This window comes from Anopheles coluzzii, chromosome 2, assembly GCF_943734685.1.
Source record: "Anopheles coluzzii chromosome 2, AcolN3, whole genome shotgun sequence".
Classification (NCBI taxonomy): Eukaryota; Metazoa; Arthropoda; class Insecta; order Diptera; family Culicidae; genus Anopheles; species Anopheles coluzzii.
In genome coordinates, this window is record NC_064670.1 from 2,223,197 (window position 1) to 2,238,854 (window position 15,658).

Below are 15,658 nucleotides of genomic sequence, written 5' to 3' on the forward strand. Positions count from 1 at the left end.
TAATATGCAATAAAACAGGCTGACGCGCGGGTGCGGGGTCTCCGTAGCGTTTTCGATTTTTCCTTCCCCGGGAACCGGCCCTGTTTCCACCCCGCCGCAAACAGCACAGTTAATATTGACTGCACACCATTTCCAACCTTGGTACCGATTTGTGGCGTCTTTTGCTTCCTTGCGCACTTGGGCTCGTTTTTCGCCGCCTGCCACAGACTAGCACTCGCAGCACTGGTGCTGGAGGGTGTGAGTGTTGTCGAACCGTCAATTTGCTGCAAACACATTTTCATTCGATCATCAGCAAGTCCATCAGCCCGCGTGGACGATGACGCGATGAAGGTGTGTTTAATCGGCCCCAGGAATGGTGCAAATTAGCTCACGCTCTGGTCTCTGGTGGGTATTAATTTTCCTTTCCCCTGCTAGGTGCAGCTCGATGGCTTGGCGATAGGTCGACTCGACCGGCAAAGAAAGCGTAAGCAAAAACGGGGGGGGGGGGGGGGGGGCCTGATCAGTTCGGTTTCCCGTTTGGTTGGAGCGTAGCAACGCACCCGGCAAGCGTCCCAGCAAGAAATCATATTGCCCGGGAGATTGCATCGCAAATTCATTTAAAAATATAATTACACCATAAGACTCGGGCAGGTCTGGTTCGGAACCGGCCGAACCCTCTCGTGCTTGCCAAACGAGCAAGCACGAACCTTCCAGCGCTCATTGATGCAAATAATATGCTGGCAAAAAATTGTTTACGGCGAAGGAAGGCTCGAAAGAGAGCGCTTGCAATTTATTAGTTGTGCATGTGTTGTTTTTTTTTCTCCTTCGAAAGATAGCAGACACGCTGACTCCACAGTACCGGGCTCCGTTCGATCAAACGACAGAACTTGCCCCGACTGGCAGGTGCTTTTTGTCGTTGCTGTGCTGTCCAATCCACTTCAGCCTAATGGAGTTGTTTATCAACGTGAGGAAATTTTGCTGGCCGCACACAGAGGGGCACGGGCAAGATTGAATTAGAGATTACGGAAGCGATCGGGGACAGGTTAATCGCAGTGTGTATGAAGGAGTGTGGAGCGCAAATTCTTATACATAATGGAACGTTTTTCATTCGCAACGCTTCGAACCGATGGGCCTGTGTTTAGAATTGCTTTTGTTTATCGAACTGATGGCTAAATCCAATCATTAGATTATCGACTATCGGCCAGGCTTCGATTACAGCACGCTGATGAAAGGCACACTTTTGTCAAGGGAACAAGTAGCACCATAAAAATACGGCATCGATTTTGGGAGCGCAACGAAGCGAAACTGGGTGTAATAAATTCTCATTCTCCAATGATTAAATAGATGCAAGCCAGCAGCAATCATGCGGACAATATCCTTCGCCGAACAGGCTCTCCAGATGGTGGCCTGATCGCTTATCGTCATTGCTAAATTGTCACACTTAGCAGGGTTTGCTGGTAAATCATCATAAACGCTAGCTCCACTGTTTGCTTTACAAAGCGGTGCTCAAAGCTCACCGGGCCAAAAGGGCAACACCGGGCAACAAACACCGGGCGACAACCGGCGCCGTTCATCTTTCCAATCACGTGCCATCCATTTATTTAGTTTCGTTTAAACTTTTCCCATCCAGCGCAGGGCGAGCTGGGGGAACGCGCGTCGTTATTTGCTTCCGAGTAAAGCGCACCAGCAGCCCGGGCGATAAATGGTTATTGGCTGCACAATAAAACTGTGCCCAGGGCAGTTCGTGTCCGTGCGACTGGCTGCCGGCAGCCGCTGGCCCGTTGTTGTTGCGGTGGAAATGATTTCAAACGGAAAATCGGCTGCGGAAGGCAACGACAACTAAAGACCCGTCTTATCGTGCTGTTTCTCTCTCTCTCTTTTTCTTCGTTCCTTCGCTTTCCCCATTCTCTCCCATCTTTTCTCGTTCTATTTCTTTTTACCTTCCACTTCCGTACGAGCAGACGAGTGTTGACCACAAAAGTCCAACAAGCGGTTTTCCTGACGGCTATCATTTTGCAATTTCGTTTCGGTTTTCCCCACCCCACATCCCCCCTCAGCAAACAGCGTGTCATTCAACGGTGGTTGACACTTTTCATTTAACGAATTCCAGTTGACCTCATCTGCACCTTCGTCTTGCGCGCGTGGCCCCCACCACGGCATAAAGTCTTATTGTCCGGCTACGATCAATCAGACCGCTCGTTCCGGTGGTACGGTTCCGGTGTCGCGGCAGGGCTCCATCTTAATTGAGCCGTGGCACATCGTTTTTCCCCCCACCGGCACACAATGGGGTGTTGCCAAAACGGGGAAAACGATACTTCAATGCCATTGTGAGAGGGGGGTTCATGTGTGATGTCGGCGTGGTGATCGCAATAATGCCTGCCAGCAGGTAGCTGGAACATTATTGGAAATCGTGATAAGGAAAACCTCTCGAAGGTTCGTCGCCACAGTGTGAAGAGGTTGTGCGGATTTTAATGAGAAAAAAACGTCTCATATACTTCCCAACTTTCTACAAAAGATTTCGTTGGTTGATGATGTCTTTGGCGAAATTAACCGCAATGTTGTAACTTATTGGACAGGCTAATGGAAAGGATCATAGAACAGCCGCTTCAGCTTCAGTCAGTCACTTAATTAAAGATGCCGTGCGATCTTTTCTAAATTACGATCACAATTTGTATTCCGTCGCTAGTCGCAAACCTTTCGATGCTTTTTCCAATCACAACACAAGTGCCAAAAAGAGGACGGATCAAACTGCGGGCGTTAAAAACGTGTCTTTGGCACTGCCAGCGACGAAAAAAGGGCACAACTGTTGTCACTTTGTGTATTCCCAATCAACGTCCCCCCCCCCTTTCACCCCCTTCATTCGATCCCTTTCACTTCACCCCTCTGGCCTGGCCTGATGTCTAGGCGTTACTGTTATTGTCCCATTGCGGAACCGTTTGACAAGAAACATCATCCATTCCGGTTGTTGACAGCCATCGTTGCGGTCGTATGCCTGGGGCGGCAATGGCGGAGGCGAAGCAGGGCAGCAGCAACAACCATGAACATGATGTGGTAATAGAAGCCACAGGATGTGTCGCTAGGACCCGTCAGCCGGCCGAAGGTGGTAAAGGGAGCCGAGCCGAGTAATACGAGCGAAATGTCATCATCGATTTCGTCGTTGCTTCTTTCCGCTCCCCCCCCCCCCTCACCCCTTCCTTTAGTTGTTCGATTTAGACTTTGGCATCTACTGGCGGGAGGGGTTTTGTTGGCTCTTTGTCGGCATGTTGCATGTAGTAGTAAACCTTCGGCTCCTGCTCGTCGGTCACCCTGAGCGATAGCGGTGCAGGCGGTTAACCTAATCCAATAATTCATGTTTTCATTCAACCTGCACCCGGGAATGCGTGCTCGTGGACTCGTGGGTTCGTGAGTTTACAGCGCTATGCGTTCAGATAGAATTTCGAGTCAAATAATTTGGGGCGTTGTGTGCGTGAAGGCAGCGAAATTCAACAGGATGTTACATTGGGCCAAACATTAGCGAAGCGATGACGGTAGCGGAGAGGAAGTTCCTTTTTTGACCGCAAAATGGAACGGTAATTAGAAGGGATGAAAGAGTAAAGTTAGATTTCTGGCCTCACCATGGTTTCGACCGTCAGCCCATTATGAGCTCCAGCGAAGGATTCTATTTTTTATTCTTCTTTTTCATAATGGTGGGCATTCCAAAATGGTGCATGAAAAAATCAGGTCAAGGTGTTTGGTTCTGTTCCGTTGTTCTACATCATTGCTACACCACCATCACCACCATCACCACCATCACCACCATCACCATCATCACCATCATCATCACCATCATCATCATCATCATCATCATTATCGTGATTGTGATGTATGCGGGTGTAGAATATACTCTTTTCTCATTCCCCGTTTTCCCTGTCTTCCTATTGCTCTTTTAGCATCAATCAAGGCTCTCTCGCGCATTCTCTCGCTCACTCACCTACCTCGCTCTCTCGCCCACATCAATTCAAACAAACTGCGTGCCGTGGTGGAGGCGGTGAGTGAGTCACTAGTGGCACGGTTTTGGGAATTCGGGCACATACCGTACGCTACCACCGGTTGCTGCACGGTTACATATTTCCGCTCCGCTACTCTTCCTTGATGCCAACACCCTCCCCCCCCCCCCGCCCATCCCTCACCACCTTCCGCACCATCCGGTACTATTTTTGACGTGGCGACGCTGGTCGGCTCCAACGTGTTGCGTGTGCCGAGAGGCTTGGCCCGGGTCTTGCGTTTGGGCAAAATGGTTGGCCTTCGGGCTTAGGGTGCCACGCGCAGTCCTAGATCCCCATAGAAGAGTATCGTGTGTGTGCGTGTGTGTGTGTATGGGTGTGAGTGTACTCAACTAATTCCCAACATTGAACCGCTGGTCGGGGCTGGGTTGTTCTAGTGTTTGCTACCTGCTTTGCATAAAACCCTCGGCCGTGTTCGCCCGGCAGTGTTCCATCGGGCGCAGGTTGACAGGGAAACTCCAGTTCCAGAGAACCCTCCGCAGGATGAAAAACTGCGACTGTGTTTGTCGGTGTGTGTGTGGTGTGTATGGTCTTGTATGTAGTAGTAGCGTTTGGTCCCTGTTTTTATGGTGGCTCGATGGTGTGTGCGTTAAAAGAAGGGAAAAAAGATAGAGGAGAAAAAAGGCGCACACGCACCCTGCGGTGGAAAAACCAATAATTGATTAATTCAACAAAAATGATGATTTATTGATATCGTGCGGTTCTTCGCCGTGTGTATACGTTTCGTTTTTTTGTCAGCTTCACTGGTTGTGTTGAAGCTTTTCTTTTTCGAGCGGACAAGCCAAGGTTTGATTTATCATTGGGGCGGGTGGGGGCGGATGTAGCAAGCAAACCCGGCGATGCTTGAGGACAGCGCGAACGGAACGTGCGCTTGTGGTTTATTGGTGGTGGTGGAGCCACCCAGGAAAAATGGTTTCAATTTATTTGTGTATTTTTGCCACCCCAACTCGCCTAAACGCACACTTCCCACGCCTTCCCGTATCGATGATGATTCATTTTAGTGGGCCAGTCGGGCAGCCTTTTCGACATCGTGTCGTAGCATACATTAAGTGGAAATGATTTTAACGAAAAACAAACCGCCGAGGGCCCGAAGTGCGTTTTCATTAGCAACGAAATCGGGGGAACACAAAACTAGCTTAAAGTTGTTGATCGGGCGCGCATGTAGTCGAGGTCGCTTTGCCGAGGATGATGATTGATGCGTTCGAATGGATGCGTTGAAATGGGAGAAGATTGCCCAAGCCAAAACGCTATCACTCACTGTCACCCGGGACAGCGGAGCGTTCATTTGCATGTGGAACCGTTTCTTTTTTTTATTATTATTAAGGTACAGATTTTATCACACAGATTAAACAAGACAGGTGCATTACGGTACTTGTCGTGTTTGTTTGTGTGTGTGTGTTGCGTGTACCCCTATGCAAACATTGAACAACGATTCGTGTTGCTGGTTTCCCGCATCGTGTTTGGCTTATTAGTCAACTACCAGGCTGCTCCATTTGATCGGCCGCAAATGAAAAAGTCGCAGCAAAAAAAAAGGGATTAAATGCTGAAAAAGAATCGATTGCCACGAAAGTGCACGGGCCAGTGTCATTCGGACAATTTATCGATATTGTGTGGGAGCTGCTGAAATTAAAATCGATTGATTTTCATCAGTACAGCTTTCGGTTTTTTAATCTTTTTCTCCCTTGCTCACTGGTTCATCTCAGTGTAGGAGAAGATGTAAAAAGAAGCTGTAGGCTTCTATTGAGGCTTTCGTCGTGGGCCTTCTCGAGGGAGCAAGGATCGGTCGGATGAAATAAATTTCGCCTTTGTTTCATTATCATCCGATAGAAAGGGAATTATTATCATCCTGCTTAGGTGTGCGTGGCAAGATCTCTGGAACCCGTGGACGAGTAATCTGCTTTCTGATCAGCTTCGCCGCTGCCATTAGCCGTCCCTTCTTTCTCGGAACGAAGCAGGTATGCCAACCGGCGAAGCAATAAGCAATCAACATAAAATTTACTACATTCTGCAGTGGGCTGAATTGTGACGCTCGTGCGTATGGCTGTGTGTGTGTGTGTGTCAAATAGCAAATGATAAGGAGCGCTACTTTACGGCGAAGCACGGAAGACGCACCAGTTGACGCAAGTAGCATTGATAATGCTATTTCATAGCTGGATATTTATTTGCTGCTGCACGGCGTTCCCCGTCATCGAGTTGTAGAGGCATAATGGCGGGTGCCAAAAATGGCTCCGAAGATGAAGATGAATGCGGACTTGGCACGAAGCGCGCGCGTGTGCTGCCTGCAAGGATACACAGGTTTTGTGAAGCGGGGTCTGATTTCGGTTTCTGGGTGTGCCGTTCTCTCGGGGCGTTTCTCGCGTTTAAGTGATATCGATCGAGAGCAGCCGCCAGCAGCGTGTGGAGTGTTTTTCATTCTGGTCCGGAAAAGCTGGAGGCGGGGGATCGATTTGAGACCGAGCAAGCGAAGCTTTCTAGAAGGAAGCGGCACACAAACACACACACATACTGTTGGGGATGTGAGCTGACAAAGGTAGTCAATAAGTGTGCCCCGCAGCGTGGTAGAAATTGGATTTGCTGCTGAGAAAGTGGCGCTGCATTGAAATGGTAATTGGGAAGATACATAAAATAGTTCCGTTTGCAATTGCGGAAGCATCTGGAGTTTAAAGTAAGTGTGGATAAAATACATTGTACGCAGAAAACGTTTTGCAAGCAGCTTCAACAGCTCAATTAGTGTGAGCATCAATGAAACGATAAATTTCACAATAAAATCCAACTATATAGTCCGCAGATTGCGAATATTTTACTATCCCATAACTCGTCACCGTCGTTGGAAAAGTAATAACTTTGACAGATGCGAAAATCCATGGCCCAATGGGGCATGGTGGGGCAAGCGCACCAAATATTATTACCTTTTGATGGCCGGTGTGTATTTCGCAACGTTGAGCCGTGGATTGAAAACAAGCATTAAACAGCAGCCCTGATTACCCAATTTAGTCGTTCAACGCTTTCATTTAACGAGCCTGGGACACCCCACGGCGGGAGGAGTCGGCATCTTGGGTTGGGTTGGCTGATAAAAAGGCATCTTTTTGTGACAGATACGTTTAAGGGCAGGGCACGAGCACCAGCGCAGAAACTGGCCGGCTCGGTACCGTACTTGTCCTTTTGCGCTTCGCTCGGCTCGTTTGCCATCTCCGGCCAAATCCATTCGCACAGCCCGTTGCGGGATGGACCTTTTTGTGTGGTGGCCGGAGAAGCGGAGGGGAGGAGAGCGACCGGGAAAGACAAACACACACATTCTCGACCATTTATTGTGCTCATTTTGCGTTGCTCCTGCCGGCTGGAGACGGAAGCCCTCCCGAGAGCTAAAGGTCATTGGGAAATTTCGAGCAACATACATACATGAAACAGCTCTGCCTCGCCGTCTCTGCCACGTACCATTCCTGGGTTTAGCGGCGGCTCGAAAGCCCGAAAGACCTTTGCCGTGCGCTCGATGATTTCTAACGCTTTATCCGACCATGAAATGACATCCACAAACAACGCCACAAGGACTTTTCTGTCCGATTGGGTGGATGTGGAAATATGCATGGGGATGTTGTACATGTGTTCATGTGTGCAGGGGATGGTGGTTTGAGAGAGAGAGAGGGCAGCGAGTGAAGTTTCATGCATCCAAAGTGTGTCTGTCGGTACTTGTTGGACGGGGGAAGGAGAAAGGATCGAGTGTGGCAGTGCAGAGTGTGTGTGGTAACGATTTTAGTTTTCGTAAATGGGCTCCACCAAGTTTCCTTTCAGCTCAGGAGCTAGAAGGACGCAACACATAAAAGAGAGCCAGTTTCCATGGGTGTGTGTGCGCGGGTCGGGTGTAGTCCGAAGAGTTCGTAGATTTTGACAAACTTAGTCTCTGGTAACTGACACACATCATCGTTATCCTTTCGCCATGAGTGGGCAGCGGGTGGGAATCATGTTAATGGTAATGTTTATATCGCTTCTGCCTCCCATTGCACAATCGCAGGCTAATCAAGCAAGGGAAGGGTGGAGAAAAGCTCCCCCCGTGGCACGAAAAATTGATCGCACGCAAGCGAAAAGTGTGGCCCGGATGGATGGGATGGATGGGTTTGGGTTTAGTGCCTTGCTGCAAAATTCGGTCGAGGTCGTCGAGCGTTAATTTTCCAACGCACTCCACGTGCCACGGGGCCGGCAGAAGCACACCCCGTTCAACTATCTACCAATGGTTGGAAAGTATTTTAACAGTGTGTGTGTGTGTGTGTGGCGGTGTGTTAGAGGGGTAAGTTGGAAAGGAAAGGAGAGAAATAGCACAGGCAACAGTCGACGGGCGTGCAAAACTTTGATCAAAAGGAAGCGACGGCACAGAATTCGGTTTGCTTGAATTTGATTACTGGTAATTTGACGCATCCGTGACGTTCTCAGGCCTTAAAGAGACATGGAGCGAGAGAGAGAGAGAGAGAGAGATGGGGAAAGGATGGTGAAGGGATGAAGAGAAACGAGAGCCCAAATTCCTCGTTTTTGAAAGACAGCAGTGACAGCAGTCGTTTGTTGTTGTAGCCTTGTGGAGGGTAAGGCCGCTTCTGCCGCGCCTTGTTACCGAATTATTCGGATGATGAAATTTGTTCCCCCCCCCCTCTTGCAAACGCTTCATCCCTTGGCAGCCAGTGTAAACTCAGCCCGGGATGGCAACGTTTACTTTGCCCCAAACCCGAGCAAAGGGGTCGAATGCTACGGCCACAAGAACAGAGCTTGGTCTGGTGGGCTCCAAACCCGGCCGAACCGATTATCGAAAGGAAAAACCCCGAATGCAAAATTGAGCCATTGATGAGAGGTGGCTGTGGTTTTGTCGGTCGGCCAAACACACATTAACCATCCTTGCATGCTCTGCGTGCATGTGCACGTGTTGTTTGAGGTTATGTGTGTTGTTTGTTGAGGTTATGTTTTATCCTGCAATCTGTTTCACTAGCACGTTTGGAGGTTTACCACGTACGCACAGTTTTGCAAGTTTGGAAACTTGCTTTCGCTCCCCCTTTTACCGGGCTGTGTACCGGGGGCACGACTTTCGGTGGCGGGGAAATCGATAGGAAGCTTTCAACACTGGCATACTGGACCGGACTACTTCCAATGGCCCTGTTTTTCACTGGACCGAGGGCAATCATTTCGATCGATCACGTTTTGAACCTCAGCCTCGCGTGATGGGGTGAGAAGCGATGGGGGTGGGAGTTGTTGGTGGCTCGAGAATCATCACCTTCTGGGCGCCTCTCCAAACGGTGGGTCGGAGGTCTGGCGATGGCCTCTACACTGCCCGAGCTATTAACCTTTCCGTCTGTGTGTGTGTGAGTGAGCGTATTTACGAGCCCGTTTTCTCTCCGTGTGGGAGCTCACTCCATCATTGTCGATCGTGTTTTTCGTTGCTTTTTTGTTGTGCTGTTGTGCCCGGACCTACTTGTACAACGAAACATACCGCAAGCTATACCCGGCTCAGGACACTTGTGGCTTGTGGTGGATCGTTTACCGGTTAGCTGTTTCGGGTGGAGCAAGCAGACGCTGGTGGTGCTGGTGGGAATATTAATAATCACAACAAGGACGTGTAATGGGGTTGATATTGCTTTTTCCCCGTACCCGCAACCGTTGCCGAGCAAACGGTGAACGAGAATACACGCACCCATACACAAATGGTTCGTATGCTCACATGCACACACACCCATACGCAAACAACCACACACGTGTAGGATGACAGCTGAAGCCCGAGGTACGAAGGCTCGCATGCCAGGTCAAGAAAGAACATTTTTTGCCGTGTACCATTAGGTCATTTCAGTTGAAATTGGAGTAGAAGAAATGGGGGGGTTTTTCATTTGCCTGGCAGGGTCTTTTCATATCCCAACTGTTTCCACAGTTTTGTGGGATTGTGCAAGGCAAATAGAGAGGAAAAAAGGAACGTTTCACCCTCAAGACGGTGATGGTTTGCGCAAAATACTCTCGTATTTCTTTCACACCTGAAGGAGCGAAAAGAACTTGCTTTCCCATCGTCCGTTGCGCACGCAAACAGTACCGGTGCAATACGAATCGCGATTTATTGCATCCGGGAGGGAGTGGAGTAGAGTAAAAAAACTGAACGATTCCTTCGAAACGAAGTGCAAGGTTATGTTCATGTCCCAGAGGGTTGAAGTGTTTGTTAAGGAAGGAAAAAAAAACATACACTCACGTGACCCAGTCGTAACGCTGCACTGCGAAAAATGCGTCGATCAGACGGGCAATCGGTGTTTGCATCGTTGGTCGGCGGGGGGCGGAAATGTGTCGTCGTGGTACACCGATGATGGATCTTTCCGAAAGGCATTTGAGCCAAATGCAATCAGGCAAATGGGACGGAAGACGAAATGACGACCTCAAGCTTCACCAACGCCCTGTAACGTCGGTGAATGAGGCTGGAGATTATTTACCACTGAAATAGTAATTACTTTTTCACCGACAGGGGTTAGGCGCATATCATCAGCTCAAAGTCCCAAAGGAACGCCAAAAATCCACCCACACCGTGGGGTGAGGTTAGCGTGTGCATATGCAAAAATAATTTTCATTTTTAACGACCGCTCGTTACCGCACGAAATGGAGTGAATTGTCATAGGGCTCGAAATTGTGTGCCGTGCGGTTGTAATTAAAGCTCGCTACCTTTGCTGCACGTTCATTTAATAGCTTCCGGGCTGCGGGCGCTAGAACGCGACCAGATTTTAGACTCGCTGTGAAATTTTAATAAATCACATCGAATGCAAACCAATTGCGTTAATTGCCAGTTCCAGCGCGTGGTTGAAGATGATTTAGATCGTCCTCGTTTTGGATGATTACTGATGGTGGGAGACTAATACGATCCAGAAGAGTTTTTATGCTTCGCCGATTTTCCGACAGGTTAAAGATTAATGTGATTTACCCTTTTTTATGGTCCATATCGTAAAATGTGTACCGGATGTTAGGATATCGTTCGTTGCAATTCCATTAAAACTTTCCAATCTTCTCGCTAGCTTGCCCGAACATATCTGTTCGAGGAGGAATGCACCTGCAGCTTAATCAATATATCAAAAATGTATTTTTCATTCGTAATAGTTTGCGAAGCGAAAGAGTTCCGTTTCCATGCAACCAAAAGTAATCGGAAACTGAAATATGTGTATCGGTCGCTCATAACCACTTCCTAAACTGCATTCCCGACACACTGTGGGAGCAAAACACTCATCCTGATGGGGTGCAATAAAACCCTCAGGCGAATCCCCTGCTGGCGGCTAACCAGTACCGGTGGCGCGTTTCCTGCTTTTCTCCGCTTAGTGCGAAGTTATGTTCCTTTACTGCCAATAAACTTTTCCGACGCGCTTCTCGTCTGGACAAAGGACGGTTTCGTTCCGACACTTCTCCTACCATATGCCAGGACGAGCTGGACGAATGTTTAACAGTGTGTGTGTGTGTCCTGTGTGTACGTACAATATGTTTCCCTAGTCCTACGGTGTCCCGTTTGCTGCTCGGTGAATTATAAATCATTTTTTCATACTTTGCTGGAAGTTGCCTCGCCGTAATGAAGTAACTCGAAAGTTGTACCGGCGATCGGGACGGTAAATGGACAACATTTTCGGGACAGTTGGACCATTTCCTGTAATGCTTGTCGCTGGTGCTGGTGTAATAGGAGTAACGATTTTTTTGTGCCTCTCTCCTCCCTCCTGTGCCCAATCAATGTCCAACAACTAGCGTCTGTCGTAAGCAGTAGTGAGTGGGGCGTTAAATGAGAAAAGCGCTCATTTAGATTTGAGCTCTGAGCAAAAAAGTAAGCAAAAAGGTAGGACAAGGCATATGTTTTTGTTTTGTTTTATGTTCGCTTGTTACTAGACCCTTAACGTGTCATGCTGTTCCGCTGTATGGGGAAGCACCGAGGGAAGATTGAAGAGCCGGGACCTGGAATCGGGAGCTTTGTGCTTCTCGCTAACAGAAGTTTTAGTGGTGTGACCATTAACACACAAGCAGCAACATTTGGCAAGCAGAAGGACGCTATTGCGTTATGTCCACCTCCGCCCACCATCCAAGCCGGAAGTGGGGGCTAGGCACTGAAGTACCGTGCGGGCCGTGCAAAGTTTGGCGAAAAGCAATTAATTAGTAAATGAATTACAATCATGAAGACAAATGCTTCAACTTCATCTTGCGCTACTGTCGAGGACCAAGGGTCGTCCAATCCACAGAGCCAACTCCTGGCAGGGAAGGAGAGGGGGGTGTTGACTGTTTATCGTGAGAGCAGCAAAAGGTGCTGTTTATTGTTTAACATCGCGAACGAGGCCGTTGCCTTCAGGTAGGCGGGAAAAATCCGTCCATTTGGGCCGTGGTTTGAGGTGAGGATGGCAGGGCTAAAATCGATTCATTGAGTTGTTTTCCATTAACTTCGCCATTGTCTATTTGTCTTTGGTGCGTAAAAGTGCCGGTGTGTGTGTATTTTAGAACCTGTTCTTGGGCTTCCAAAATGAACATTCATCAGATTGAGTCTTTGTCAGACTTTGTCGTTTCGCTGGGCTGATGACAGCGGTTACATTAAGAAGCGCTCCCTACACGTGACAAAACATACTTGAAAGAAGTATTTGAGTGGAGCGGCACAGCACAATTCCAACTAGCCGAAAAGCTGGTTTGCTCGTTGCCTCGACGTGCGAGCCGTCCAAATAACTTGCACACCCTTGGCAGCAGGCTTTTCATGCTGTTTGTGTGTGTGTGTGTGGGTGTGTGTCGCATGATGGAAACCTGTCAAGCATGGTGGTGGTGGTGGTGGTGGAGCAGTTGCGACATGTACGCGATATTGGCTGCAAACAAGCCTCTGCCATTTCGCAACAATATTTTACGCTACACAGCGCAGCGCGTACGTCCTGCGGCGCACATCGTCGTCCGTTGGGAAGTTCGATGGGAAGGTTTTTTGGCAAGCGCAAGGAAGGGCCCCGAGAAAAAAAAACACACGCGCAAACGAAGAGACAACCGAAACATTGGCCCTGCTTGTAAGCATCCCTTAGGACGGGAGCATGTTTCGGGCATTTTTCTTTCGTTTTTCGTTTGCTTCCTCGCTGCTCCCATCAAATGAAGCTCAACAAGTTCAGCACCCGATTGGCAGGTACCCGAGCGGGGTACGGTGCGCGTGGTGGGGTTTGATTGAATGTTGTGTTTTGTTTCGTTTTGCTGCCATCTTGAATGACAGATGATTGCAAAACAGTTCGTCTCCGACGCACCCACCGGCCAGAGGCCCTGTGAGAGTGTAAATCGGATTTTATCAGTTTGACTACGGCTTTGATCCAAAAATAGTCGTGCAAGAGCAGGGTCCGCAGTGATAAAGCTGACACGCTGCGCAGGTGAACGATACAGCTGCAAGCAATAAATCAGTCTTTAAACACGCTCTGCCCGACAGCCAGGCACGAGCACCGGGTGTTTTATGGTGCAATCAATTTGATCACGTTTGTTATCCAAATGTCCGGATATTGATTGCGTTTCATCTGGCGCATTCTTGGTGCCTGCATTAGTGGTGCCGTACCGTACCGTACCGTGTGCCGTAGAATGCACAGTACGCTCTTGCGTACGGGAGAAGTTGGCAGAATACTGCAGTCACACTTTGCCGGTGCCATTATCTCGGCCAGAGCAGTCGGCCAGGAGCATTGGAATCTCTCGTTGGAGGTGGGACATTATTGCATTGGGGACATGATATATATATTATTTTCTTCTCCATTAGAAAACGCAGTTGAGGCAAGACTCTGGAGTTGTCTCATTTTGTAGTCCGCGCATCATCGGCATTATGCTGTGGGGCGAGTGTTCCTTCATTTCACCACATTGTGGCCGTAACGGACCAGTGGACAGTCGCCCGTCAGCTTCAGTGTCTTTAATTGAATTAATGTCACAAGTGTCGGAAGGTTGAACGTTCAAAACAGGTCGAGAGTCGAGAGGGTGATGTATAGTGCAGGAAGTTGAGACTTTAAGAATCATTTCCTCACAAAAAAGTTTGAGCTGGAGGAAACGGAAGGACTGAAAAACAATCGACACTGCAGGACCACTAAAGCTAGTAAGAAAGAGAAGACGCAAAACACTTTTTGAAGGAAACTCACCTGCAGAAAACTCTCCAGCGGGTTGTTAAAATCCGTGCTGCAGGAAAAGTTCTGACCTTTCCGTGGACGCCTTTGTTTCTACCAACTCTCCATATGGCCCTTGGCTAGCTCCAAAGTGAACGCAGCGCCGTCGATTGTTCCCGCGGGATGCTCGGGCAAGGTAAGATGAGGCTTTAATCCGATAGCGAATGCAGATGACACTGAGGCAAAGCTGAGGGGTTTCTTCGACGAGCGAGATGCAGCGATCGACTCGGTGACTTGGGCAGGGCAAGGACTTTTCTTTTCACCACACTACAGGAACAGAAGTTCTACGTTTCTAGCACTCGTTTTTTTGTGTGCTTCTTGCTCCTCACAGAAAGGTTTAGGTTTGATTTCTTCACTCACGACGCACTCACGCACTCGCATAAACAATCACACGCAGACACACAGACACAGAGCACTTTGCGGTGTACGGTGGTCGTCACACTTTGTTGGTGTGTCGCAATAAAGCAAGCAGCACTTGTCAGGCAACTACTGGGTGCAGTGTGTACGTGTCTCCGACGATTGCGGCCCGCAGAATGTCCATCGGGCGAGAGTTGTTACACCGTGAGCCGCGTTCAGCCTGTTGCGCCCGCCTATTATACACCTAAATTGTTCCTAATAAACGAACGAGAAAATGCTGTTGTGTTTTTTGAATGGGCGGCAAAAAGAGAGAGAGAGAAAGAGAGAGGAAAATCTTCTATAAATAATTTGCAAATAGAAACTAATGCAATAGGGGTGAGATGAAAAAAAAAACCTATATCCCACACACAGCAACACACACTCGCATTGAACGAAGAAACGGCCGCGTGCCAGCAAGTATGACCTCGTGGTGTGGTGTGTATGTGTGTGTGTCTTTTGCGGATTCTAGTTTTGCCCGCCCTTGCCACCTGCCACCTGCCACCTGTCAGGGACACCAGAACACCCCTTGTCACGTCCGGTAGATGTCAACTGCATCCGATACATAAATCAACGAAGGCGAACCTTTCCCGCTGACCTGCGTCGTCGGCACATCTTCTTCCCAAGAATTCCAACCGTCCCCACGGTCGAAACGGTGCGGCCAACGACGGAGGAAAATGAATTTTTGAAATGAGAATAATAAGAATTCTCCATGGGGGGTTCTCCAACCGCGAGCGGATAAGCTCTTGCTAGGGCAGAGCGAGGGAGCGAGAAGGAGGCCGTTCTCAGGAGGAAGTAGGGTTAGTTTCTCACCGCTGCGCGTACACCGGACACGGTGGGCGACAATAATAATAATAATTCGGTGTGAGATGTGGCAAAAATTTGGATGACAATTCGGGAGTCCGTTTTTCGCCGCTAGCCTCTCCCCCCCCTGCCCCCCGACGTAACCCACAAAATCGCTCGTGGGATCGTGATTTAGCTGGCAGTTGATGTCTCTTTTGCAGGAAAAGAGCGTGCCTTTTCTTTCGCTCTCTGTAATTTTCCATCCTCTCACTTTTGTGCTCTCGCTCTCTCGCTCGTTCGCTCTGTCCTTTTCCCTTCCCTCTAGTGGTAGCGGGT

General features: G+C 48.9%; 2 protein-coding genes across 11 annotated transcripts in view; one reads left to right on the plus strand and one right to left on the minus strand.

The window, feature by feature from the left end:
* Nucleotides 1-15,658, plus strand: part of LOC120953139 (G protein-activated inward rectifier potassium channel 3-like) — a 61,137-nt gene that overhangs the window by 34,594 nt on the left and 10,885 nt on the right. The window lies entirely within an intron of this gene.
* Nucleotides 1-15,658, minus strand: part of LOC120953142 (serine/threonine-protein phosphatase 2B catalytic subunit 3-like) — a 50,852-nt gene that overhangs the window by 29,512 nt on the left and 5,682 nt on the right. For all 8 annotated transcript variants that reach the window (XM_040372853.2, XM_040372854.2, XM_040372851.2 and 5 more), the window contains exon 2: nt 14,123-14,780. The gene's annotated coding sequence lies outside the window, so the exon portion shown is untranslated. The remainder of the gene's footprint in view (nt 1-14,122; nt 14,781-15,658) is intronic.